The sequence below is a fragment of the Notamacropus eugenii genome, chromosome 6 (genome assembly GCF_028372415.1).
Source record: "Notamacropus eugenii isolate mMacEug1 chromosome 6, mMacEug1.pri_v2, whole genome shotgun sequence".
NCBI classification, from domain to species: domain Eukaryota; kingdom Metazoa; phylum Chordata; class Mammalia; order Diprotodontia; family Macropodidae; genus Notamacropus; species Notamacropus eugenii.
This window is the reverse complement of record NC_092877.1, coordinates 381,842,661-381,870,636: the sequence shown is the minus strand read 5'-3', so window position 1 is coordinate 381,870,636 and position 27,976 is coordinate 381,842,661. Positions and strand designations below refer to the sequence as shown.

The 27,976-nt window shown below is 44.7% G+C and overlaps 1 protein-coding gene and 1 long non-coding RNA gene across 11 annotated transcripts in view; one reads left to right on the top strand and one right to left on the bottom strand.

Moving 5' to 3' along the window:
* TP63 (tumor protein p63) overlaps nucleotides 1-27,976 on the bottom strand; it is a 240,944-nt gene that overhangs the window by 48,704 nt on the left and 164,264 nt on the right. The window lies entirely within an intron of this gene.
* On the top strand, nucleotides 125-26,731 carry LOC140510324 (uncharacterized). 3 transcript variants are annotated; one of them, XR_011969194.1, is made up of 4 exons: nucleotides 125-400; nucleotides 4,152-4,226; nucleotides 6,209-6,290; nucleotides 23,575-26,731. It is a non-coding gene; the product is annotated as an uncharacterized lncRNA (long non-coding RNA). The 3 variants fall into 3 exon arrangements; XR_011969195.1 differs by lacking the exons at nucleotides 125-400; nucleotides 23,575-26,731 and adding an exon at nucleotides 12,280-13,593 and having other exon boundaries at nucleotides 2,061-4,226; XR_011969193.1 differs by lacking the exon at nucleotides 125-400 and having other exon boundaries at nucleotides 2,063-4,226.

Genomic DNA, 27,976 nt, shown 5'->3' with positions numbered 1-27,976 from the left:
ATGGAGGTTTTTAAAAAGGAAAGAAAGAAAGTAAGGAAAAGGAAAAAAAACCCCTCCCTGGCAGCCCCAGCCCAAGGGCCGCCTGCTGCCACCTGTCAGCCAGGCGGATTAATGGGCTGCGCCGGGCTGGGAGCGCCGCATTCCTCCGGGCCGCGCCCACAGATGTTGACATCGGGCAGGTGGGCCCGTCTGCAGGGGCTGCCCACCCCCGAGGGAGGGCACCCAGGGCGGCGGGGTGGCTGAGAGGCCCCAGGAGGGGCCGGGGAGGCTTCGTGCCCTGCGGGCACCGAGTGCATCACTGACTGCCGGGCCAGGAAAGGTCAGACTGGCGGAGGGAGAGGGCACCAGAGCTGCCCCCTCCTCCCCTCCCGCCCCCAGCCCCAGGATTCTGCTCTACAAGGTGGGGCAGAGGAAGGGGGAGGGCCCGCTGGAAGCGGGGAGGAGGTGGCTGCCTCTGGGCATGAATTTTGAAAGCTAGAAGAGGGGAAGAAGGAAAAGAGCTGCTTAGTTTGGATAATTTCTCTTCCTTAAGGCTGTAAATTAACCCCCTGCTTCTTTCTCTGTCTGGCCTCAAAAGCAAGGCCCCAGCAGGCCATTTTCACGGCCAGCAGACCTTGAGCCTGGAGCTTTCCATCTACTGGCTCAGGGGAGACTGGTTCCAGTTCTGTCCTCTTTGACCCGGGCCAGGGCTCCTCTTGGGGAGTGGGTGGAGGAAGAAATCTCCTTGGTGCCTCTGGCAGGCCTGCCAGTCCTTTCCCTGGCTGAGCTGCCCTCAGTCCCACTTTTCAGCACGCCTCCAGCTACCTTCCCACCTTCCAATCCCATTCCTTCCCCTATGCCAGGTCCTTGCCCATCTTCACCTAGACCCATGCTTTTGGACAGGGCCTTAGACCTGGGGCTTCCTACTCTCCCCCTTCCCAGACCTCTGGTACCTCTGGTAGCCCGTCCCAACACATGCATGCACACACACATGCACACACACACATACACACTCTTTCTTTCTCTCTCTCATTCTCTCTCTCCCCACTTTCTGACTTTCTTCTCAACTCCTGTCCTGGGTGGTGGGAGGGGTAAAGGTGTCCCTCAGAGGACACTGGCAGCAGCTGAAACGGAGGCCAGCCCTGAGGGGGCCATGCGCCAGCCCTGCACAGCTCGGCCCATTACACACCTGGAATGTGGCCTGTCTTCCCTACCCCAGGTTAAACCTAGTGTACTTCTATCTCCTGAGTAGGTGGAAGTGTGTGTGTGTGTGTGTGTGTGTGTGTGTGTGTGTGTGTGTGTGTGTGTGTGTGTGTGTGTGTGTGTGTGTGTGTGTGTGTGTGTGCGCGCGCGCGCGCGCGCGTGCACGCACTTGTGCCTTGGCAGGGAGGGAGCTACAGGGGGAGGATGGAGGTTTAAACATGAACTTTAGAGGTCAGCCCCATCATTTTACAGAAGAGGAAACAGTCCAGGTTAAGGAAAGTGACTTATTCAATGTTACCCCGGTAAGAAGTTGTAGATTCAAGATTCAGATCCACATCCACTGACACAACGAAATACACAAACAAACAATAACAAATCACCAGAGCCCCCCCTTACCTGTGCAGAGCTTCTTTGTACAGTCTTGTAGATAGCACCCCCTTCCCCCTCCATGAGATGGCGAGGAGCATTGGGTAAGACTTGGCTTTGTCAGACTTGGCTGCTGACTAGCTGGGTGACCTGTGGCATACTGTTTCAGCTGGAAAGGGCATTTGGAGGCCAGCTCCACAAATAATTATATGTGGGGCTCTTTGAGACTTCCTTTCCTCCTCTGAAAAATGAAAGACTTGGATGGGAAGACCTCTGAGAGCTCTTTCTGCTCTAGATTTACTAGAGGCCTCGAATTTTTTCCCTGCCTGTGGGAGGGGGCTCTGTGAATTGGTTGGTGCAGTGGATAGAGCACTGGTGCAGGAGTCAGGAGGACCTGAGTTCAAATCTCACCCAGACACTTGATACTTGACACTCACTAGCTGCGTGACCTTGGGCAAGTCACTTAACCCCAACTGCCTCATCCTGGGTCATCTCCAGTCATCCTGATGAATATCTGGTCACTGGATTCAGATAATTCTGGAGGAGAAGGGAGGCTGGTGACCTGCACAGCCCTCCCTCACTCAAAAAACAAAGTTAAGTGCAAGTCACGTCATTATTTTTCTGATGGCATGGTCTTCTTTGGCAGCAAAGGACAAACACACACACACACACACACACACACACACACACATTTCTGCATCCTGGTTTACTTGGTGGATCTGGATAAAGAGATTTTTGGAGGCAATCATAGGATCACAGAGGAACCTTAGAAACCATCCAGCCCTGGACCCAAATTTTACAGATGAGAAAAGTGAGATGCAGGGATGATGCATTACATCATTTACTCATGCTTTGATGGGTGACAACTTCCAGAGATGGGATTTGAACCCAGGACTCCCAAGGGACTTCAGTCAGGCTGAATTCAAGTCAAAGAGGAAGGAAAAGAAAGAACTGCCCAACATCCAGCCCTTGAGATGAACAGGAGATTTAACAAGTTCACATTGTGGTGATTAAAGAGAACCATCACCAGCAGGACAATTGTCAAAAACCCTCCACCGTCTGGTCCCTTCCTAGCTTTTCTTGGGCTTTCAGCCTCTCACAGAACCTGGAGCACAGAAGACACTTAATCAGTGCTCTTTGAATTGATCATATCTATGCAGCTAGCCAGCTAGCTAGTCAGAGACCAGTACCACTTAGCCCCTATCCTGATGCCCTCTCCCCACCCGCAGCAGGTGCCTTTCATATGGTCATTCAACAATCCAAACATGAAATATCCTTAAGGAGCCAAGTGACATCTCAGCATCAGACCTGAGTTACTTAGATAAAGCAGAGATGTTTGACAGTAGATGTCCAGGGGCTGCCCAGACATTTACACTTTTAAACTTTGATGAACATTAGTTCCAACACAGAGACAGAACTAATGAGTGAACCAGTGCAGGTGACGGTGGGGAGAGGCATATATTCCCAAGTTGGGCTGTTGAACTCAGACAAGAGAGGAAGCAGAGAGAGAGGAGGAAGAGGGGAGAGAAAACTACAGCTCTCCAGGGGATAAAGCCTCCTCTTTCATTCTGGTCTTAGGTCCTTTGAGGATTTACCGTGGGTCTTGTCCATCTAGATATACTGTCCTCATGCACAGTCCTCACAGAAAAAATCTAGCTCTTTTTCCCCATAAGGGAAAAACACACCCATGTAATAGATAGACATATATATGCACATATACATACATATGTACATACACATATGGATACACACTCACATACGCATTTTCAAAGATAATTAGATTTTTTTTTTTGTCCCAAGTGTATTCACCATCCTGACTGGAATTATCTTTGTAATTTTTTCTATCCGGGGAGATCTATATCCTACAGGAAGAAAGGGAAAGGGGAGGGGGCTAAAAATCAGGAAACATGAATTATGTCTCATACAAGCAGAGGCCAAGCTAATCGCTCCAGCTACAATGTAAGACATCTTTTAGAGGGGTCAATTCAATTTTTTCAGGACTTGCCACAGATGTGTCTTTAGAAACTAAACTTACAGCTCCTCCAGTTTCTGATGTGTCTTCCTCATGGGGTCACACCATCCACAGGCAAGCTGCCCAGTCTCTTTATTTCCATCCTAAGCACAGGAAGTCAACAGACTGAAAAACACAGATCTTGGGGTATTGTTTAGGCAAAACTTTAGAGGAAAGGTGTAACTTAATAAATTAGATCAGATTTGCTCTTCAATACCTTTAATCCAGCCTTAATTGTGTTTTTCTCCCCCCAATGCTGGTCTCTGTTAAAAATGAAGTCATGCTAAGGTTTGCTCTCAAGGGGTTACATGGCTGACATGAAGGAAAATAAAACCCCTTAAGAAGGCCTTTCTTCTCTTGTCCCTCTCAAATGCTCCTCTAGTGGAGGTAATGTGGCTTCCTACTGTTTTACAGTTCACTTGTTCAAGGTGGAAATGTGGAAGCATGTTCCATCATGCTGAGCACACGATCTTCTAACTAGCCCTAGGAAATAAACTGTGTCTCATAATGACATCCAAATGCAGGGTACATTGATTAAAGGTGGGTTTTTGTTTGTTTTGTTTCAGATTGTTTTGTTTGCTTGCTTTTTTAGAACCAAAGCTTTAAATTGTTGGTCCATCTCTACAGATTTGGGAGCTACTGGAAGAAGAAACAGAAAAGAAATTGGGTAAGGATGTTTTAAAGAAGAGGAAGCAGGCTGCAATGGGGTAGGGAAGGAAAGGAGTGATTATTCTGGAGGCCAATGCTGTGCAGACTAGTCATCTTTCCTGGGAAGATGACATGGGATTGGTGAAGGGGCAGAGGGTCACACTGCCTCTGTGTGGAGGTAAAGCCATGCCATGGAGGTGGTGGTAGATCACTGATCCCCAAATCCCTGAGTTCTGTAAGCACATCTCAAGCAACTCCTCTCACTCCAGGGTCCCTGGACAAATGCTACTCAGGGAGCAAGCCCTCGTGGGGACTCCACTGGGGTATGTGTGATTTTCCTGTTTCTGTTTGGTTGCAAATATTAGGCTAATTGCTTAATCTAGAGAATGAGAATGGGGTATGAATTAAGCATCTTCTGTGTGCTAAACACACAAAAAGGCAGTGGGCTTGGAGTTAGGAAGACCTGGGCTGGAATCCTAACTCTGACACTTCCTAGTGTGGTGACCATGGGCAAGTCATAGTATCTCTAAGGCTCACTTTCCTCAACTGTTAAAAATGAGGACAATAAGGCCTATAATATCTACCTTGTAGGAGTCTTGCTAAGGTCAAAGGAGATAACGTATCTAAAGAGCTTTTCAGTCAGTTAAACATTTATCATACATGTACTTTGTTCCAGGCAATGTGCAAAGTATTGGGCATATCAATAATGGGAAAACAAAACAGATTCTGCCCTCAGGGACCTTACAGTCTGTTGGCAGAAACTAACATGGACAGCCTGGTCCACATCCACAGCATTTCTGATCATTATTCCTACAATAATCGCTAAATTAATTTATTTTAGAATTAGGCTATTGCTCAAGGGAGAGAAATAACCCCTCACTTCCCAGAATACACATATAAGGGTGATAACCTGAGATTCCTAATCCTTTCATTCTCTGCTAGATATTTAACTTGGGGGCGGTGCTTTTCCCTCACTTTGTACTTGAAATTATACCAGTTAAAGCACATGTTCACCACCCTCCCTCCTTGTTGCAATGAAAACAACATGGAGGCAGATTTGAAAAGCTACAAGCTCCTTTGGATGGCCAATTCCCTGCTCACAATGAACACATTAGGAGAAGGGGGCCCCCCTTCTCTGGGTTGGAAGGAATAGACAGAATCTTAACCCCCAAAGCACAAAGTAGATAAGGCTGCTGAGGCCCCACCTGAAGATGAGGAGCCCCTGGGATTCCTGCTCTTTTCAGAAAACTCTCTTTCTCAGCCTGGTGGGACAAAGACCTGGATAAATTGACAGGATGTCACAGTTAGAAATTTAGAACCAGAAGGGACTTTGGAAGTCATCTAGGCATAGAATGGGAGGATTAATCTTAGAGAAGGGAGCTCAGAGACCATGATTTTCTGTCTTGATTTTCTGCCTTTCTAGCCCCTTCCTGGGCCAGTGCTGCCTCTTCTTTAAAATTTAAATATTAAGTCTCCCTGGTCCCTTGCAGTTGTGACAAGCTAAGATACATCTATGATGAGAAAGAGCCAGAGCGGGTGGAAGAAACCAAGAATCAGCTGGGCTATTGGAATGGAGAAAGTCAAGCGAGGTTTTCATTTTAGTGAAGCCAACATCTTTGTGTCCTCACAGGAGACAGAACCCAAGGGTTCAGGAACACATGCCTGAGAGTGAAAGGGTGTCCTGACCTTCCTGCATGGGAGGCAATGGCAGCTTGAGGATAAAGATACACACACACACACACACACACACACACACACACACACACACACACACACACACACACACGCACAATGAACTTGCCCTGTATTTTGTCAATATCTAGGAGAAAATCCCTGTTGAAAATTTCTTGGGTCTCCCTTGGTTTTGGACTTAAAATGACTCTACCTAGTTTAAGCTGCGTACACTTAGAATGCCTCCCAGCCCCCAGCCCACACTCAGGTGTGCCTAGGAATCTGAAGTTTCCAAATTCACTATTAATCATTTCCCCTCAATCTTTCCAGTTCCTGCCAGCCCCCCAACACCCCCAAGTTAAATCTGTCAGTCTCGCAAAGCCTCATCAGTGCCAGTGAAACACATCATTAGGTGAGTAATTTTCCTGTTTACTTCAAACACTTTTTTTTCCCAAACTCAGAGCCGGGCAGGTCTGATCAGGCCAGGCTTTGGAGCGAGTAGCAGCGTCCCCAATTTCTACATCAATGCCGCAGGCCATGGGGTGCAGACAAGTCTCAACTGAACGCTCGACAGTAGCCTAGCTTCCCGGCGCCTCTGGTCTTGTCTCGCTCATACCTTGCATGTCCTGTCATGTCTCTGAGGCTCCCCAATCGGTTTCATCTGTAACACATACACGCACTCTCACACACCCCACTTGTTCTTGGATTTTTATTTGAGGAGAGAAAAGCAATCTGGCACACACCTGCTTTGGACCCTTTGCGTTGTTCAGAAAAGAGAGATTTCAACGTGGGGCTGGGGCGTTCTGAAGCCGGGCGAAGCACGGGTGGCCAGGCTCAAGGGGAGCCGGCCTTGATGGCCATCATCATTTCTTATCATCTTGGCCAAGTGTCAAAGGAGCTGTGAGAGCTGACTGTTAGATTAGGCTGGTTTGGAAATCCACAGCCAAGATGACTTTCTCTGTCCCCTCCTGGGAACTGAGTGGCCCCAGCCCTTTTCCCTGGGTGCTGCCCTCACTGAATGCCCAATGCTAGGAGTAACTTTTCTGCAAATGTGTTTATCCTATGTTCCTGGTTTTTTGTTTTAGTTTCTGTTTTTTCCCCTCCAAATGTAATATGAGGGAGAAAAAACACTTTGTGGACTCTGAGAACCCCGACTCCCCATACTGCCTAAGGACTCTCAGGAAGTAGCAACCTACATGGCTGGGTCTGGGTGGACAGATCAGGGAATATTCCTGGATTGGTTTCCCAGTCTATAAAATGGGGTATTAAAAAAAAGAAAACATAGGTTCATCTCCGGGGTATTTTGAGACTGTTGCTTGCAACCCTTTCTGCATTCTTTGGAGATGAGGTGTCGGGCTGTTATTAAGACTTTGCCTTACATAACAGTAATTGAGCCTGTAAATTGTGAGGCAGGTCTCAAGCCAAAGGTGCACCATTTTCAGCTTCTAAGACAACTCACCCTACTTACTTTCTGGCCCTCAACATTTTCGTATGACTTCTCCCAGCATTTTTCTTTTTAAAAATGGAGAATGTGAAAGTGGACAGTGGTGTCTGTGACTCCAGACTTTTTCCTTCTAGAATGCTCTGATTCCATAGAACTTCCTTTGGGGCTTTCAGTGTTCCTGCTACATTGCCTAACTTGCTGTGCCCTGGAACTGGTCCTTCCAACTTCCATGTCTTTGAACAGGCTGTTTCTCTTTCCTCACCTCCACTTTAGCTACTTTTGGGGTTCAACTCTACCATTTCTGGGCTTTTCTTGATTCCTCCAGATGTTAACTCGACAAGGTTACTGTAAGACAAATGGCATTTATTAAGTACTCACTATGTGCCAAGCATTTAATAAGCACTTATAATTGTCTGGACATTGGGGTTATAAAGTCAAACCTCCCTCTCCTCTTACCTTATGAATATTTTTCTATTTATTTATTGGAGTACAAATCTATTCCCACAGAATATATGCTATTTGAGGACAAGTATCATTTCGGGGTGTGCTTTGTAACCTCATTGCCCAACCACTAATACTTGGTACATGAGAGGCACTTAATGAATCTAGTAAATAAGTGTCAAATTGTATTAATATATTAAATCTGGTGTGTCTGTACATGTGCATGTGTGTGTGTGTAGTGCAGAGAATGAAGCACATAGCTGGGGTTTGGTGAACTAGCCTGTCCAATCACCACTTGGCTGTCCACGTGTGGGCCCTGGTCTCTTAGGAGGGCATAAAGAGAAGTATCTTGGGGGGAGGGGCAGCAGTATGGTATATGAGCTTAAGGGGCAGTCCTGCCTCCCTCTACAATCCCCCTCCATCGATTCCCAATTACAAAGTACAATCTCAGCTGCTGAGGGGTTATTGGAGATCTCAGCCAACACTTGGCCATCTGGCTTCTTTGTTACTGTCACAGACTGCAGACAGGAGGGATATAAAGTCATAAATCATTGTGAGTGCTTGTGTAGCTTGGGAGCCCCTAATGACCATTATGGCCCCGAAAACAGGAGAGGAGGGGAGAGGCATGGGAAGGTTGGGCTATTCTGTGGACATTAAGATCTACATGAACCTGGTAGTTCAGAGAGCCCCATCTTTTGTCTAAAGAATGGTTCCCAGCTAGAAAGCATTAACTCATTGGCTCCTCACAGCTGCCCTAAGGTGGAGGTGGACAGGGAAGGTGCTATATTCATTTTAAGGCAGAAGTTGATGCTCAGAGAAGACAAGGGACTTTCTCATAGCTAATAAGTGTACAGGATAGTGGGCCACTGTCAATAGTCTTTTTTCCTATACTGATTGTTACATTATGCTACAAAGAGGGAGGGAAAGAGGGAGGGAAAGAGGGAGGGGGAAAGAGAGAGAGGAAGAAAGAATGAAAAAGAAAAAGAAAAGAGAGACAGAAAGAAAGGAAGAAGGAAAGAAGGAAGGAAGGAAGGAAGAAAAGAAGGAAAGAAGGAAAGAAGGGAAAGAAGAAAAATGAAAGGAAGGAAGGAAGAGAGAAAGAAAGAAAGGAAGAAAGACAGACAGAAAGAAAGAAAGACATGCCTTGGCCCTCTTAGTTCTCTCAGTTCTTTCCATCTGCCCTGCAGCTGGACATTCCGTTATGTGTTGTCTCCCTCAATTATAGTGCAAACTTCTTAAGAGCTGGGACAGCCCAATTTTTGTTTTGTTATGTTTTTTTATTTGTAGCTCCAATCATAATTAATACATACTTGTTCATTTATTTTTGTGTTACTTATCACCGTGTTATCTTTCAGACTTATTCCTTGTATAAAGTAGCCACTTAGTAAATTTGAATGAACGTATGATGCTTGTATGAGTTAGCTTATACACTGGTGCTAAGTCCCTCAACAATCTCTCTCATCATTCAAGGATCGCTTGATTTTGATTTTTGATTTTTTGGTAATTGGCCGTGTCTCTAAGAGAATTTGCTTCATGTACTCTCTGGAGATCAGCTGTCAAAGACCCCCCCCCCAGTCAGAGTTTTCCTTGTATGTCAGAATGCCAGGCCTACACTTCACACTGTTCCTGAGGATCCTAAAACAGATACTGTTAGTTACAAGTCAAAACAACTTCTCCTTTAATGACAGCATTCACACAAGAATAGACATACATGCTCACGCATTCATACACGCACACACAGACATGATAGACAATTGCCTTGAGCATCTTTTTTCCCATTAAAAAGAAAATAGTATTTAGAAAATATCCTGATTCTTGGTGCTAGGTGGGGCCCCAACAGTGAGCCTTGTGACTCTGTGCCTCCTCAGTCAAAGTAACTTCTGTAATGTAAGAAATGTGAGGCTAAGAAAGAGTGGGAGTTTTCAACAGCAATCCTGAATGCTCAGAAGAACATCGAAGATACTGAGCATTTGACCCAATTTCTCTAAAGCAGACCCTCTGGTCTCCCAGCCTACTCCACCCCTTTTCCTTCTTCTTCCAAGAAAGCATGGCCCCGTTCTCAACCAACTTGTTTCTTAACCTCCTAATTGCATGATTCTATTTCACTGGAAATGGGCAGCATCATCCGAAGGAACTAGGGGTGAAAACAATGGGTGGTGGTGGTGGTGGGAAGGAGTTGCTTCACTGGATTAGTAAATCTGACCCATCACATTGGATGAGCTGCTGCTGGCAGAGGTTGACATACGAGCCTTTGGGGTTTTTCCATTTCCCTAATGGCACGCTGGTCCAACTGTGAAATGCTTTTGAAAAAATTTTGTACAGCACAGCTTAACAATTTGGACTGAAAGTAGCTGCAAACATCACAGATGATTTGATCCCATTTGTCAAAAGCTTGTCATGCTTTGAGAGTCCTTTGAGATCTTTCCTTTACCGGAAAGTGAATTTATTACTACCAATAAATTACATTTACTTTTTCCCTCAAAGAACTGAAACTCATTCCAAACACCTCACTACTTGTTCTTTTAATAGAATGGGAATGGATGCACTTGTAAACCAAATGCTCTCTCTCTCACTGAGGGGATGGAAAATCAGTTAGTCAATAAGAATGTATAAAGCACCTACTCTGTGCCTGGTACTGGATCAGCAAGGCCATAGAGGAAATTCATCCGCTGGGCAAGGAGACACAAAGCCCACATAACCTCAGAGATTGTTTCCAGGTCTAGGGTTCTACTTTAGGGGCTCTCAGTGATCTAGGAAAAAAAGATTCCTGCATAAAATCCCAAGGTGCCTGCCTTATTTGCTGAAATATGTCCTCCAACCTAAGAAATATTGTCCAGAGTTTCTTCTAATAGATTGTAAAACATAATATAATTCAGGGTTTCAAGCTTTAATCACGAAGGAGATAGCACAATGCAAGCAGCCAAGAGTTATGTGGCTAATGGGTTTCTGTAACCACATCATCTCTCCCTCCACTGGATCCTGTGACATGCATTTTTGCATCATGGAATGAGGAGAGAGAGAGAGAAGAACACATATATTATTTTCAAGGTACAACTAGACAGTAATTGGAATAGTCTGAAAAGGCAGTTCATTTCACCTCTAGCTAGATCCAACCCTCAAAGGTTTCTGTGGCATTCTGACAGCTTTCTCCAAATCTTTGCCTATTTAATCCTTTAATTAGCAAACAAAAATGCAACCATGACATTTCAACCAGGCTAAGCTAATTTTCTGGACAAAATTTGCCCTCATCCCAGAGGCACATCCTATCTGATATGCAGTAATCTCCCCCCATGCACCGTGGAGAAACATTAATTCATGATTAAATATTAGCTTTGCTATCAAGCCTCATTTGCTCTGACTCTCTACCTCTAATGGGAGGCTCTTCACAGGGATGAGTGGTTATTGGACATGGTCAGGAAAGGGTTGGAGAGCCCTTGGTGAAAATTAACTCATCACTTTCCAAAAGAATTTTCAAAGTTGATCCAGGGTTCATATCTGAATGTACATAGAGAGTATCTGGAAAGTGCAGGAAACAATAATGTTTACCGAGAAGAAACCAACTTGTAGACTAGAATTGCCCTTGCAACCCACACTCGTCCTTATCTTTTATTTGATGGAAGAAGGACAATTTAGGCAGGGTGAAGTTTGAATCACTTCAAATGACATTAAGACTTTTGGAACTCTGTGTCCTAGGATTTAAAGTTTTCAAAGGACTTTATGTCTCCTCCTGGTAACAACCCTGTGACTGAGGAATCCCAGTTTTTGCATTGACCCCATTTTATAGATGAGGAAATGATCCCAGATGTCCAATGACTTGCCTTCTAGTTGATTACACACCCGAAAGTGTCAGAAGTGAGATCCAGGATCTATGTCTTTCTGGTGCCATGTTTGGGCCTCTCAAATCCACTGTTGTGGAGATCTCACTGACTCTATGGCTGACACCTATGCAGAGTGTTATGAGGTCCTAATGAGATAATGGACAGAAAGTGCTTCATAAACCTTTCAGCACTGAGTAAATGGCTGTTATGATGTTGACATTAAACTGTCTCTTCCATGAAGAGAGTACTTTGTACTGAAACTATTTTTACTGTACTCAGAATTAAAGAAAGTGCTGAAGAAACCAACCCAATCTGGTGACATTACTGGATATGCACCAACTCCAATATTTTCACCCTCCAAAGGGCCCAAATCCCTCAGTTTCTCTTTTTCACTATATATCTCTAAAGTCCAAGTATTAAGTCACTCCAGCACCTTCTGCAGATTCACCCCTGAAAGGGAAGACCAGACCAAAAACAATGAGAATTTCTTTTGGAGGTGGATGACAAGATCAGAGATTTGCTGCCAAAGTGGACCTCAAAGGACATCCAACTCGGCGAACACATTTTACCTGGTATCCCTGTCTTATAGATGAGAAAGCTAATGCTTAGAGATGTGACGGGACTGATCCAAAGTCATACATCTAGTAGGTGAACCCAGGTCTGTCTAATGTGAAAACTAGCATTTTTTTCCCCTACAGCATGAAGAAGGATTGTTTAGCTTAGAGAAAAAAAGTCCATCAGGGAGCAGCAGTGGAACCACCTCTTGGAAGTACAAAGGAGTGGAAAGCATCAAGGCTGCTTCCTCAAGTCATACTGGGTTGATGCAGCTCCAAGGCAAACAAGGCCAGGTGGCCCATGGTTTTAGAACTCAGGCTGAATCCACCCAGGCAAAACGAGGCTATTGCTCAATGAACCACAGAGGTAACTGGGCCCAAAGATGGCAGCCCAGGACTCCAGAGGCAGTGCCACAGGGACACATGCCAAGGCATAGGGGCACATGTCTATGCAAGCTCACATGGAAATAAGAGGGAACTGGGAGCTGGAGTGAATTCAATGTAGTAGCTGATGCTTATGTAACACTGTAGTGCACTATTAGATTTCTCTGGATGAAAGCATGGCTCCTAGAAGGTACTGAGAAGTCACCTTGCCCAGACCTGCCCAAACTGAGGGCCAGTGAAGCAAAGTAACTTGCCTTGGGTCACCTAGTTAACAAAGACCAGAGCCAGGATTCACACTCAGGACCTCTGCCTCCCGAACCAGGGAGCCCTGCTCTACTTGCTTCTACACCACCCAGTTCCAGTGGCCAATCTACTCTACTGGGCTTCTTAGAAATGCTAGGAGATGGGGATATGAGCCCCATTCTTCTTCATCTCAGCTTTGGTGGATGTCATGCTCTGAGGGGATGTCCTCTGAGCCATTCACCCCATGGGCCTCTCTCAGCTTTCTTAGAAATTCCCTGTTATTGGGCTCAGCCACCTGGTTTCTAAGTTTGCCACATTCCTTCCTACACTGCCTTTGTATTCAGAAGAAGAAAGTCCTGTCTCTGGGTCTTGAGTGAAAACCCTGTAAATTCAATGCCTCAAGCTCTGAGAGATTGTCCAGTCTCTTCAGGGCTCACAGATGACAATAGAGATGGATGAGGCCTGGCTCCTCTCTCTTGAAACTCAGAAGCCGGAAGGAGACAAATAATTCTGAGACAAAAGGCAGCAGAATATGGTGAGAAGACTATTATAGCAGGAGACTCAAAGAGTGGCCTGGAATCTTGCCTCTGGCATTGACTAACTGGCTATCATGGGCAAGTCACCTAACCACTATAAGCCTCAGTTTCATCATCTCTAAAATGGGTGCAATAATACATGCCTTACATGCCTTGTATACCTAACAGAGTCTGTTAGCTTACTTTCTATCAAGGGAGACAACACATACTCGTATATACATATGTACAAAGGTAAATAAATACAGACACATATGTCTATGTGTATGTGTTTATATATTTGCGTGTGTGTGTTTGTAATATCTAAGGAATGGATACAAGTGAGAGCACCTGGGGAGAGTGGGGAGCATGGGGAAAAGCCTTCATAAGGAGTTGGAAATCATCTAGGTCAGCCTTCTCATTTGCCAGATGGAGAAACTGAGATCCCATCAGGGGAACTGGCTTCATTACCAAAACCTACAAATACAGAAAATTTAGAAGTGGCAGGGACCTCAGATACCAGTAAGAACAACTCTCTGTCTTTTACAAATGAGGGGCTGGAAGTTCCTGTACGGTGAGTGACTTGCTCAGGGTCATAGAGCTAGGTAAGAGGTTGAGTTGAGGTTTTAACTCCAGCCTTCTGGACTCTAAGTCCCATGCTCTACAACGCATTACACTTCACTTGCAAGAACTGAACGAGTCCCTTCGGAGACTCTTCCCATTTTCATTTGATCCTTTATTCCTTCTGTCTTTTGGGGTTCTGGCTGGTCTCCCTCGTTCACTTCCAGGCAAAATAGAAAAGGGAGTGAGCTGGAGTCGAGTGAGAAGGGGAAGCCAACTTTTCATTTTACTAATGACTGGTAGAAGAGATAGTACCCCGTACTCCCCAAGCCCCTTCCTGATAAGAGATATGCTAGGGAGGTGACTCCCTGCCCTCCACAGAAATGTTGCAACAGTGAGAGTCTCGCAAAATCAGCCTTGCTCTTCTTGGCACACAGGCACCTGGGCTTGGACTTGGGAGGGATTGCAAAGACGGCAGGCAGACTGCACCATTTGGCCAGGCTCTGGCAGCCCTGCTCATCTGGGCACCATGGTTTATCCTTCAAAGAAGGTCTTCTGTTGTCTGCTCTGTGTATAATGGCCCTCCCTCCTAGGGGAAGCTTCTTGGCTTAGCACACTTGATTTAGATGAGTACATGTTTCTATGAGCTTCGTGGCAGGGGAGTTCAGCTTCCTGTTCTCATTCCAGCAGACTGGGGGCAGGAAGAGGGGCTCCCCAGATCTCGCTGATAGAGACCGCATGGAGGGTTCAGCCCTCTACTTTGGAATGCACGTACCCAGTTTATTAAGAAATCCCAGTTGTTAGTGGTCTCCCCCTCCACAGTTAGAAAATCTCCATGCTCAGTGGCATGTCGAAACAGGCGTAAAGACAAAAACAAGCCTTGGCCCCATCTCCTGCAGAATGGGCTGGTTGCAGATGTTCTCCTGCAAGCTACATCTTGCCTTTTGCAAGAACATTCATCTCCCAAACACATCATTTCACCTACTTAGCCTGAAGCACAGTGGGGGAAAAAATCACAGGCTGGCTTTTCTATTAACTCTTAAAACACACCTGAACTCAGGTAGACAGAGACAGGAAGGTACTTTTGATGTTTTTACAGGCAGCCAAGTACAAGTGGCCAGCTGAGCTCTGCAGACCCACTTTTAGTGTTTGTCTGGACTGTTTTCTGGCCACCAACTCTGACATCAACAAGTGAGGAAGCCAAGCTGTGTTGGTCTTAAGACTTCCCACCTTCCCTATGGAACACCCTCCCTGGGCCAGCACTGACTCATCCCACTAGAGACGTTAGCTCATGGCCATGATTCAGTGGGGAGAATGCTGACCACAGCCTCTCACCAGTGCTTCCAGGTGTAGAGCAGAAGGTAAAGTGCTTGGCTGGCTCTAAGAAGAACCCACAGAGACCCAGTGGGCAGGGCAGGCCATTTCTGGGCCAGGCAATAGGATGCTAACCCTGCTCATGGCCAAGAAAAGGGCCTTTGTTTATTGAGAGCCTGAAGGCTGTAGGCCCTCTCAAGCCTCAGAGTGTTCCAAGAGGCCTGTCGATAAGTCCTCTCCAAAATCAAATTGCCACTGGCTCAGGTGAAAAGTATTGATTTTGCCCACCCTAGGGAGAGAGGGAAGGCAGCCTCGGTGAAATCTTGCTAGGCTGCTCACTCTTTAGCACTTGCTTTTAAGGATAAGATGAGAGATCTGAGGACAAGAGAAGTTTTAGCTTGAACTCTCAGGAAAGAAGGTGTTGGGAGAGTGAGGAGAGAACTAAATATGGATAACCTGGAGTCATATCTCTCCCCTGCGACTTAATCCTTGTGTGACCTTGGGCAAGTCACTTCCTCTTGCTGAGAATAAAGCTCCCTCCTAGCTCTGATAAATCTGATTTTAGTACCCTTTCCCCTTTTCCCCCACCCCCAGGTAGAAATTTATGATCCTGTTTTAGTCAGCCTAGTGTTTTATAATGCCCCTCTCCTCTCCTCCCTTCTCCTCTCCTCTCCCCCTCCCCTCTCCCCCCGCCACACATATACATACACATATACATTCCATGTTCAAGTTTAATACAATAAATTACTTCCCATCTATGGCTCCTCATTCTCACAATTCTCATAATAATAAAATCTAACATTTCTATGGGGCCTTAAGGTTTACAAAACACCGTATCTATTGACTGCATTTAATGCTAAGGACCCTGTCTTGCGGTGGCGTCATCTCCATTTCACAGAGAGAAGAGGAATGAGATGTCATATCCTATCAGTGTTGGAGGCCAGATTTTGTCAAACATACTGCCCCTCTGTGGGGCACTCCTGGCTGTGCCCAAACCAGATTCAAATGTTATTGGGACATTTGTAACAGAATCAATAGAAATGACAAAAACATGTATGACATTACATTTTAACACCAGGCCAATATGTGGCCTCCAGGGATCCTTAAGTATAGATTAGAGGCCTCTGTTCCTATTTGAGCTTGACAGCACTGCATCACCCTCTCGGCCGCTAGTCAGTCTCGAATGTCCACCCATGACAAAGCCCTGCCACAGCCCCCTTCACGCCCTCAGCATGTAAAACTTGGACAATGCATAGTCCAACTGGTCTCTCTGCTCCCAGTCTCCTCCCACGACCATGCTGGCTCTGCATCACTGCTGGATTCATCTTCTTAAATGCTGGTTTGATCAGGAAATTCCTCTCAATAGGGACATCCAGGGCTATTCACTGACTGCTAATCAAAGTCCAGGTTCTGAAGCTCTGCATTCGAGGTTTAGCAGTCTGTCCTTCAGTGGTCATTTCTTGCCTCCCAGAGCCTTGGAGCCTGGACTTTACCATCAAGATGTTGACATTGGTTTGAAGCCTGCGTCTGACACTCGCTGGCACTATGACCATGGGCAAGTCCTCCAAATTCGGAGCCTCAGTTTCTTCATTGTAAAACAGGGATAATAATACCTCTATGAGAATCCACTGCTTGATAGCAGAGATGGTTTTACTTTTATTTTGTCATTCCCTAACACAGAGCACAATACTTGGCACATGGTAGGGAGCAGCATTCAATGGTACAATCTGAAATTTTCAAGGGCCATTATGAGAGCTTCCCTGAAGGGAGGTAATGAAGGGAGGCAGGGAAGGTCTTTCAGCAATGCGGCAGTGGGGGTTCACTTTGGGTTAGGGCTTAGATAGCTGGTTTCTAAGTTCTTTATGCCTCAAAGATGCTACAATGCTCTGTCATTCCTCATCTTTCCTGCCCCAGCCTTTCCTGTGTGCTACTCCCTTTACTGCCTCTCTGCCTTGTTTGATTTCCCCTGTCTACAAATCTCACAATTCTTCTAAATCCCTCTCTACCCACAACCCATCCTACAAAAGCCCAGTTTCAAAGCTACATCTTCCAGGAAGTGTTTCCTAACCAGCCACCCCAGAAATGCTTTCTCTTCTCCTATAAAAGTCCAGGGAATATACTTTCTCCACTTCTCAATTTGTCATATTGCCCATGGTCATACATTGGGGAAGGGAATAAGCATTCTGAAAGACCTGCTCTGTGCCAGGCACCATGCTAAGTGCTTTACAAATAATCTCATAAATGATACCTAAGAGGCAGCCTAGTGCAGTCGGAAAACATCAGGCCTTGGAATCAAGAGAAAACAGACTTCATGTCTTCCCTCTTAAATATATGGGTTGGGTATTCTGGGCAAGGCCCCGGACTTCTCAGTGACCCAAGCAATTGGTACTTCAAGTAATAAGTAAACTGCTGATCTGCATTCGTGGAGGGAGCCTTTCTACTTGGAAATCCTAAGTCAATGAAATGAGTGGACATATGATACCTCTTCACCTTGAACTTTGAAAGTGGGGACGACAGCCTTCCCATTCATTTCTCTGCCTGGCTTACCACTGGGCTCTGTTCACTTCTGCTACATAAATGGGAAAGAAGTAGTACTTGGAATTTCATTGGGATGCAGAACTCCCAGGTAAGGAAATTCTCTCTGCCAACACAGGTTGGCCTTTTCTCAGCAGCTTAGTCTTAGAGTCACTTGTGTGACTGAGAAGTTAAGTGAAATGCGACTGGAACCGAATTATCTCTTTTGAGTGGATATATGTGTAAAAAATAGACACATATGTGTGAATATGTGTATTTTTCTGGGTTAGTTGATCAAATCTTGTTACCAGTTGGAGAATAGAGACCACTGATATAATCTCTCCTTGGGATGGGGGTTTACAAAACTCTCCCTAATGGAGCAAGCTTCCAATAGATGTACATCATGTTTGTCCCATGATGTCCAGTCATCCCTACAGACATAGTAAGTCTTCACTAAGACCATGTCAGGCCTATAACCCCTCCAGACAGAGCTCATAAGAACCAAGATTCGGTGTCCTACTGCCTGCTAAATCCATCCTTCAGGTCTCAGGAGTGAATGGGTGAGGTGCTCTCTTTCCCAATCCCCTTCAACAGAACTGTTGACTTTCAAGATGTTTCCTTGGCTGAACTGATCTTCCTTATCTTCTATAGGCTAGGATTCTATTTGAAGTCTAGAGCTGCCCCATGAAATGGTTCCTACACCATTGACTTGTCATTCCGTGAACATCTTGCCTTTGCACTAACTCTGCCCCCAAACCCTGGAGTGCTCTGACCACTTCACTTCACTTCTTATTTCCCTGACTTCCTTCAAGAGTCAGCTCAAATGCCACCTTCTCCAGGAGGCCTCCTAGGTTCCTCCCCACTGCTAACCCTCTCAGGCTGCCTCCTATCTACTCAGGCTCTTATTTTTTACATAGCATCTTCCCAATAGAAGCTAAGCTCCATGAGTGCACTTGAGGAAGGACTCCAGCTCAGATCCTGCCTCCAAATATAGCTATTTTCCATTTGCGAAGAGTTTTCCATGTTGTAGAAGAAACACAAGCAGACTTGGGGTTAGGAGGTTCTGTGTTGGAGGTCCAGGTTCTCCTAGAATAATCACTGCCAAAGCCCAGAGCTCCAAGAGACCCAGTAGGCCCTCCAGGTGAGAATTTGCTCTATCCCATGGCCAGTATATAGTCTAAATCTTACTGGTAGTTGTTCCTTTTTTTGCATGTCTAGCACTTAGCACCGTGTGCTTGGCACACAGGAAGCACTAATTAATTCTCGCTGACTGTCTGGTCCTACCTCATCACCTCCGAAATTGAAAAACCAGAACAAACCCAAACAACCCTCCTGCGTAGACTGGCAAAGGCTTGCAAAACAGCACCTAAATGTTCACTGCTGTTATAATGATTATCACTTCCCAAGGTGTATCAGCTAATAAACCTATGAGGGGGCACCATAGGTATTGTTATCCATATCTGTCAGGTACCCACAGATAGTCAGGAGGTGGCATAGGAGGCATTAGAGCCCAGCATTCTGCTGACTCCCAGAACAGCCTGCTATCCCACTGGGCTATGCTGCCCCTCTCTAGTTACCTACATCTCATACTTCATAGGTTTGCTTTGGGTTTAGGGGAGAAGAGGGCACAGTGAGCCTTGAGATGCCACATAAATGCACATGGGTCACATGGTCTGGATTTGTGTGCTCATTCCTGGGGGGCCACAGTTTAGTAAGAACACTGATGAACAGAGAGGCATCCCAAGGAGATCAGCCAGGAACTTTATAGGCCTCTGCATCAAGCAAAGATGAGCTCAGATAAAGATGGGGGGAAAGAACTGAGAATATTTAGCCTGGAGTCAAGAAGATATAGGGTGGACTTGAGAGTCATCCTCCAGTGCCTGAAGGTCTGACATATGGAGGGGGGAATTAGACTTTTTCTGCTGAACCCCATAAGACAGAATGAAAAGTCGAGAGACAGGTTAGGTCTGATGTCAAAAAGAATGCCCACATGACCAAAACTACCCTGAAGTACAATGGTCTGCCACACTGGGTAGTAAGCCCCCCATCACTGGAAGTCTGTAACCAAGGCTTGAACCTTTTGTTGTTTATTTTTGTTCCAGTAGAAGTTTAATCACTGGTCTCTGCGATGCAGGCATTTGTGGATCCGGAATGGTCCATTTCAAAAGCACTGGCTACTAGGGAACTATGACACCTCCAAAGTGCCAGCCTAATGTGACCTTGCTGCAGCTGAAAGTTCAGGGACAATAGGAGGTTGAGGGGACATCTGAGAGCATTAAGTCAAGCTTCACAACCAAAGCATCCTCCCCACACTGGGGGCCTGTTCCTATTCTCTGCAGAAAGGTAGCTTTTCTTTCTGACCTAGATCTTCGTGCTTTGGGAGCCTCCAGAGAATCCCCTCCTTACCACTTATGTGCTTGTGAGGGTCTCAGTTTCCCATACAGCTCCCTTTGGCCTGGTATATTTAGGCCCAGTCTGGGGTGTAGTATGTAGTCTGCATTAGAAGGGAACGGGGCAAATGAGTTGGTCTGAAGGCCTCAGCATATGCCCAAGATGTAGGCCTACTGACATCTTCTCAGTGGGATTGTCTGTATGTTCAAGGTCTAATGAAGAGCACCCTACATTCAGGCTTCAGAGCACGTAGGTGGGCGTTGGTGCTTGGCTACTGATTAGCTGTCTGACCCTTGGCGTGTCCCTTCCCTGATCTGGGTCTCAATTTCCTCATGTGTAAGATGAGGGGCATCGACTAGAAGACTTCCCCATCTTTAGCATCACATCCTATTCATTACCTGGGGTCATTACAAGACAAAGAACTGGAGCCCCTAAAAACCACACAGCCTCATAGGAAATGTTGGGAGCTGAATGTGGCTGTCTTTCCAACACCCTGAGGATTAGGCCACATTAAGAAATGGTCAGAGGTTCTAAACTCATCTGAAAGGAGACTCTTAGGAATTTCTGAGGGCAGCCAGAATACTTTGAGAAGAAGCACTCCACTGCACCAACTCAAACCAACCCAGACTGCCAAAAGGGACTCCAGACACTAGTTAGCTCACCCCCTTATTTTACAAAAAAAGAAACAGTGAAGCAATTACTTCAGCGACTAGTGGCGTCACACATCAGAGCAGGGAGCCTCTGACTCCACATCCACTACTCGGTCTATTCTAAGTGTAGGTAATGGCATCAATGATAATTTGGGGAAGGAGAGAGAAAACTGAGCCTCCAGGGCTCAGGACTTAGGCAGGGTCACATGATCTGAAAATTGAAGAAAGCACATGATCCTAGAGACATGTAATTTAAAAATACAAAGGAAAAAGCTCATGCTGGGGCTTGGGAAGAAGGAAAGGGATGACGACACATATAGTGGTTAGACTGACACATTTGAGAGTCAGGAAGACTTGAGTTCAGATCCTGCCTCAAAGGTGCGTTAGCTGTATGACCTGAGACAAATCACTTAACCTCTCAGACTCAGTTTCCCCATTTGTAAAGTTTGGATCATGATAGTCTCTGCCTCGTAAAGTTTTTGTGAGAATCGAATGATATTATTTATGTAAAGTCCTGTACAAGTCTTCGATTACTATATTAAGTGTTATTTATCATCATCATTATGATCACTTCCTCCTTTCATGGAACAAAGTTCTTCCAATATCTATTTGGAAAATGGAAGCCCTGGGCTTGTCCTAAACAAGAATGTTATTCAATATCTCACCTCTCCACTCATTTCTAATCCATAAAAGTACTTAAGGCTCTGTGGCCCTTCTGGATTTCCTGAATATCACATTTAAAGGTTTCCATGGCATGTGTCAGGCTCCCGACAGTGGGAAGGAAGAGGGAGGAGCGATATCACCAGCCCTAACGTCGATACATCCAAGCTTCCCCTCAATCAACGTAAAAGAATACTCAGGCATCCCTTGGGCCAGACCCTTACCCTTTGAATTTGTCCCCAGTGCTGGCTCAGCTGGAGAAAAAAGAAGAAATGAAGACAAGCAGAAGAAAGAATGGACACTGAAGTTGGGACAGAAAAGTATTTTCTTCATCAAAACCCCATGATGATCTGATGGTACCTCTGGTACCTCCTACTGCCAAAAGGCCTTGGTGAAACCTACAAAGTTTAGATGGTATGATGGAAACACATGGCAAACTCCCCCAATGGAGCAATCTGGGAGATTTCTGTCTGTAATGGAGAAATTCTATCTAGAGAAAAAAGATCAGGTCATTTTCCTCATCTCTCACCCTTCTGAAAGCCGTGTTCTTGATTAGGAGCAGAAACTCAACCCTGCCCCGTACCCTGTGGTTCTTTGGGAAAATTGGAGTGATTTAAGATGACAAAATTACTCTTTATCCTCCAGGGCAAAAAAAAAAAAAAATCAGGGACAACCTGAATTCTTTAGCTGCTGGTCTCCTTGTTCCTAAATGTGAAAGGGAAGTTTGTTTCTTTGTTTGTTTTAAACTAAACTAAATCGAAGTCGAGGAAATAATTTTTCCTTTCTTTTTCTTTTCCTTTTCCTTTTCCTTTCCTTTTCCTTTCCTTTCCTTTCCTTTTTCCTTTTTCCTTTCCTTCTTCCTTTTCTTTCCTTTTTCTTTTCCTTTCCTTTTTCCTTTTCTTTTCCTTTTCCTTTTTCCTTTCCTTTCCTTTCCTTCTCAGATCTAGGTGAAAGTCCCTGGAAATATAGTCTTTGGACATTACCCCAGGGCTACAGTTATCTGTGGAAGTCTCTCCTTTCCCTCACTTTCACCTTATACTGTTCAAATACAAGTCACTCCATCTCAGCTTTCTCTTTAAATAATAATGCTAATAATTTTCACACCTGATCTTGACACTGAATTTTTAAGCTTGGTTAGCCAACATTTGATGTATATTATCTCATTTAATACTCACAACATTGGGGGAAGGGGGCCTCAGCCATTATTGTAGCAGTTGTCAGGTAATGCCAAGCGACTAGGGTGGGATCATGCAGCTAGCAAGTGCATGAGGTGGAATCCAAACCCAAGTCTGCTGACCTAGTTCTACATTGTCTGAGTTCCTCTGCCCTGCCTCACTGAAAGAGAACAGAGTACTGGATGACTGGGGCAGGATGTGGTGTTAGACTCAGTTAGTTAGAAAACCTGGGTTTCAATGAGCTCTAACACTCTGAACAATTAAAACAAAATGCTTGTGAGGTTAGCTAGTTCAGTATTGCCTCCATCTTGTTAATGGAAAAATTGAGATTCTGAGAAGTTAATTATCTTCCTTCAGGATTACTCAGCTGAGCTGAGAACAGATTCCACTTGAGGTTTCTCACGCAGCGCCAGGCTGCTCCTCAACCTTCCTTTCAAGCTTTGGGTTCATTTGGATATTGGACGAGCACACATCCTTGATGCACTCCACTGTGGACCTCCCGCAAGCTGACACCAAACCATTAATATCTATTGCTTGGACTTCACTGTTCAGAAAGTCCCCAAACTCTGTGACTTTGAGGAAGTCACCTGACCTCTCTGAGACTGACTTTCTTCATACATACAATAAGGATACTTGCCTCACAGGATTGTAGTGAGGAAAGTGTTTTGTAAATATTGAGACACTAAGGAAATAAAAGTGAGAGGTTTCTTTTTCTTTTTCTCCTTTCTTTTTTTTTTTATCATGATCTAGCACCAGTTATAATTAATATTGAAATTTTCCTGCCATTGTAACCTCCTAGGTGGTACCCAAAAAAATCTGATAAGATTTAACAAGGCCTAATTGAAAGTATTTGATTAGGAAGTCAATGGCCACATCTGGTCAGGCTTTGAGGAAAAGCTAGATTTTCAAAGGCATTTCTTTCATGCACACTGTGTATGAGAGCTTTCTACCTTGACTAAAATGTTTTTTAGGCAGGGACCAAGAAAACAATAAGCAACACGTTGATAATAATATATCTTTGCTCTTCCTTCTCAGATAGATTACTGCTCCAGCTCATGGCACTTCACAAACCTTAATTAAGCCTTATGGCATCCCTGCAAGGGAGGTATTATCGCACCCATTTAACAGATTGGCAAGGAGACAGTGACTTGCCCCAGGACCCAGGAGTCCTCCTCGAGCCTTTGTTCTAATTAAATAGACACATTGTGCTGAAGACTATCAGATGTCTTTCTCCAAAGGAGAGGAGGACCCGCAAGGTGTAACAACCATCCTACTTTATAATTAACGCCACATGGAAACTACCCCAAGAAGACAAACAAACAGAGCCCAAACTAAAGAAACCCTTTGAAATCCACCTTTTAATTAATTGTGCTTCTCAACTGACTTGGAGAGAGGGGCCAGTTCTGAGATTAGCCATGGATTATAAAGTGAGAGCAGAAGAGTCTTTAAGGACAGCCTCCAACCCATCCATTCTGAACATGTAGAAACTGACCCTCAGGGAGGGAAATGACTTGCTCAAGGTCACATAATCCATAATTATTCATTAAGCACCTACCAAGTGCCAAGCATTATACTAGGCATAGAGGATAAAGACAAAAAAGAAAGAGTTCCTGGGGGTGCAGCCAAGATGGTGGACTAGAAAGACACACAGGGTTCTCCCCACAGCCCATAAAATACCTATAGAGAGAGACTCTCAACAAATTTTGGAGCAGCAGAAGTGGAGAACAACAGAGTGGAGGAGATTTCCAGCCCAGGGTGACCTGAAAGGCCCACAGAAACATCTGTTGTGCCAAGCACAGAGCCCAGGCCAGCCTTGGCCGAGTGACAGCAGCATGACGAGACTCTGGGAGGAGGACACCTTGGGGGCGGAATCTCCAGTTCCAGTAGTGAGTCCTCAGATCTCTTGGCCCACAGGCGCCAAAGGTCAGCGACGGGGTATTATCAGCAGTCCAGGAAGGGAGAAGGGCCTTCCCATAGCTCCCACAGCAGGCAGAGACCACAGAGCCAACACAGCAGCCCATACAGAAGCTCCATTGTTGGAGCGTAAAAACCCCTGGGAACATGGAAGAGCTGAGTCTTACCCCAGCCCTGGGTGGAGGCCGTGGCCCAGCTGGTCTTTGTTTCAAACTGAATGGCAGCCCTGCCCATCCAACTTATCTGAAAATCAGCCGCTAGTGCTGACTTGGGAACTGGAGACCAGGTGGCTGTGGAGAGGTAACTGCTAAGATTCTGGGCACAAAAATCCCTCTCTGCATCCAGACCAGTACATGCTTGATTGTGCCACCTTGGAGGAACTGAGATCTCACAGATTCCCAGAGTATACCCTACTCTTGACAAAGGACCCAAAAGTCAAGTAACTGGTTGGGAAAATGACTAAAAAAGGGAAAAAAAATAAGACCATACAAGGTTACTTCCTTGGTGAACAGATATATTCTCCCATCCTTTCAGATGAGGAAGAACAATGCTTACCATCAGGGAAAGACACAGAAGTCAAGGCTTCTGCATCCCAAACGTCCAAAGTAAATATTCAATGGGCTCAGGCCATGGAACAGCTCAGAAAGGATTTTGAAAATCAAGTTAGAGAGGTGGAGGAAAAACTGGGAAGAGAAATGAGAGAGATGCAAGGAAAGCATGAAAAGCAGGTTAACACCTTGCTGAAGGAGACCCAAAAAAATGCTGAAGAAAATAACACCTTGAAAAATAAGCTAACTCAATTGGCAAAAGAGGTTCAAAAAGCCAATAAGGAGAAGAATGCTTTCAAAAGCAGAATTAGCCAAATGGAAAAGGAGGTTCAAGAGCTCACTGAAGAAAATAGTTCTTTCAAAATTAGAATGGAACAGATGGAGGCTACTGACTTTATGAGAAATCAAGAAATCACAAAACAAAACCAAAAGAATGAAAAAATGGAAGACAATGTGAAATATCTCATTGGAAAAACAACTGACCTGGAAAATAGATCCAGGAGAGACAATTTAAAAATATGGGACTACTTGAAAGCTATGACCAAAAAAGAACCTAGACATCATCTTTCATGAAATTATCAAGGAAAACTGCCCTGATATTCTAGAACCAGAGGGTGAAATAAGTATTCAGGGAATCCACTGATCACCGCCTGAAAGAGATCCAAAAAGAGAAACTCCTAGGAACATTGTGGCCAAATTCCAGAGTTCCCTGGTCAAGGAGAAAATATTGCAAGCAGCTAGAAAGAAACAATTCAAGTATTGTGGAAATACAATCAGGATAACACAAGATCTAGCAGCTTCTACATTAAGGGATTGAAGGTCATGGAATATGATATTCCAGAAGTCAAAGGAACTAGGACTAAAACCAAGAATCACCTACCCAGCAAAACTGAGTATAATACTTCAGGGTAAAAAAATGGTCTTTCAATGAAATAGAGGACTTTCAAGCATTCTTGATGAAAAGACCAGAGCTGGAAAGAAAATTTGACCTTCAAACACAAGAATGAAGAGAAGCATGAAAAGGAAACAGAAAAGAGAAGTCATAAAGGACTTACTAAAGTTGAACTATTTACATTCCTGCATGGAAAGACAACATTTGTAACTCTTGAAACTTTTCAGTATCTGGGTAATTCGTGGGATTACACACACACACACACACACACACACACACACACACACACACACACGCGCGCGCGCGCGCGCACACACACACAGAGCTCAGAGTGAATTGAATAGGATGGGATCATATCTTAAAAAATGAAATTAAGTGGTGATAGAGAAATATATTGGGAGGAGAAAGGGAGAAATGGAATGGGGCAAATTATCTCTCATAAAAGAGGCAAACAAAAGACTTTTCAGTGGAGGGAAAAAGAAGGGAGGTGAGAGAAAAACATGAAGCTTACTCTCATCACATTCCACTAAAGGAAGGAATAAAATGCACGCTCATTTTGGTATGAAAACCTATCTTACAATACAGGAAAGTGGGGGAGAAGGGGATAAGCAGGGTTGGGGAGGATGATGGAAGGGAGGGCAGTGGGAGGAGCGAGCAATTTGAAGTCAACACTCTTGGGGAGGGACAGGATCCAAAGAGAGAACAGAAGCAATGGGGGGCAGGATAGGATGGAGGGAAATATAGTTAGTCTTACACAACATGACTATTATGGAAGTCCTTTGCAAAACTACACAGATATGGCCTATATTGAATTGCTTGCTTCCCAAAGGGAATGGGTGGGGAGGGAGGGATGAAGAGAAGTTGGAAGTCAAAGTTTTAGGAACAACTGTCGAATACTGTTCTTACTACTAGGAAATAAGAAATACAGGTAATGCGGTATAGAAAGTTACCTGGCCCTACAGGACAAAAGAGAAGATGGGGACAAGAGAAGGGAGGGATGTTAGAAGAGAGGGCAGATCGATGATAGGGGCAATTAGAATGCTCGGTGTTTTGGGGCAGGGGGAGGGGAGAAATTGGGAGAAAATCTGGAACCCCAAATTTTGTGAAAATGAATGTTAAAAGTTAATAAATAAATTTAAAAAAATAAATAAAAATCGGAAAAAAATGTAAAAAAAAAAAAAAAAGAAAGAAAGAGTTCCTTCACCCAAAGAACTCTCATTCTATAAGTTGAAATTTGGGATTTGAACTCAGGTCTGAGGATCTATAAGATGTATGTATCATGGTGTATCATGCAGAGGGGCCTGACTTTAAAGAGATGCTTTGGGATCATTTAACTTCACTAAACCTCAGTTTGTACATCTGTAAAATGGGGATGGTGAATCATCACATGTCTCCACCTCACAGGGCTGTTGTAAGACTTAGAATTAATAGAATTCCAGTTTTGGAAGGGGCTGCTATGGCTTATCTATCCAACCCATCTCTTTCTTCCCCTTCCCAAGAGAATGATTCCACCACCTAACTGAAAGGCCAGTCCTCTGTCCACTATATCTCAGGAATCGTAAGGAAGTTTCTCCACTGAGCTAATCCCGTAAAATATTTTGCAAATATTGAAAGACTAAAGAGATATCATACATGACTATTATACCATATTATGTGCAGATCATGAGACTAATTCAAATACTCAAAAAAGTATAAAAGCACATTAATACCAGATGAAACCAGTAATGGTAGCAACGACAATTATCCATAAACATTTCTCCATTAGATTATAAGCTCCTTGAGGGTAGGGGCTGTCTTTTGCCTCTTTTTCTAACCCAATGTCAAGCACCATGCCCAGTACACAGTAGGAGTTAAATAAATGTATAGTGTATGAGATTACAGTACATAAGGTTCACTGAGCACTTTACAAATATGGCCTCATTTAATCCTCACAATAACCCTGTAAGTTGGTGCCATAATTTTTTTCATTTTTCCCATTTTTCAGATGGGGAAACTTAGGTCCATATAGGGCTTGCATGGGGTTCTGGTCTTCCTGACTCCCAGCCCAGTGCTCTCTGGTTCTTCTTTCCCCCTGCTCCTAGCT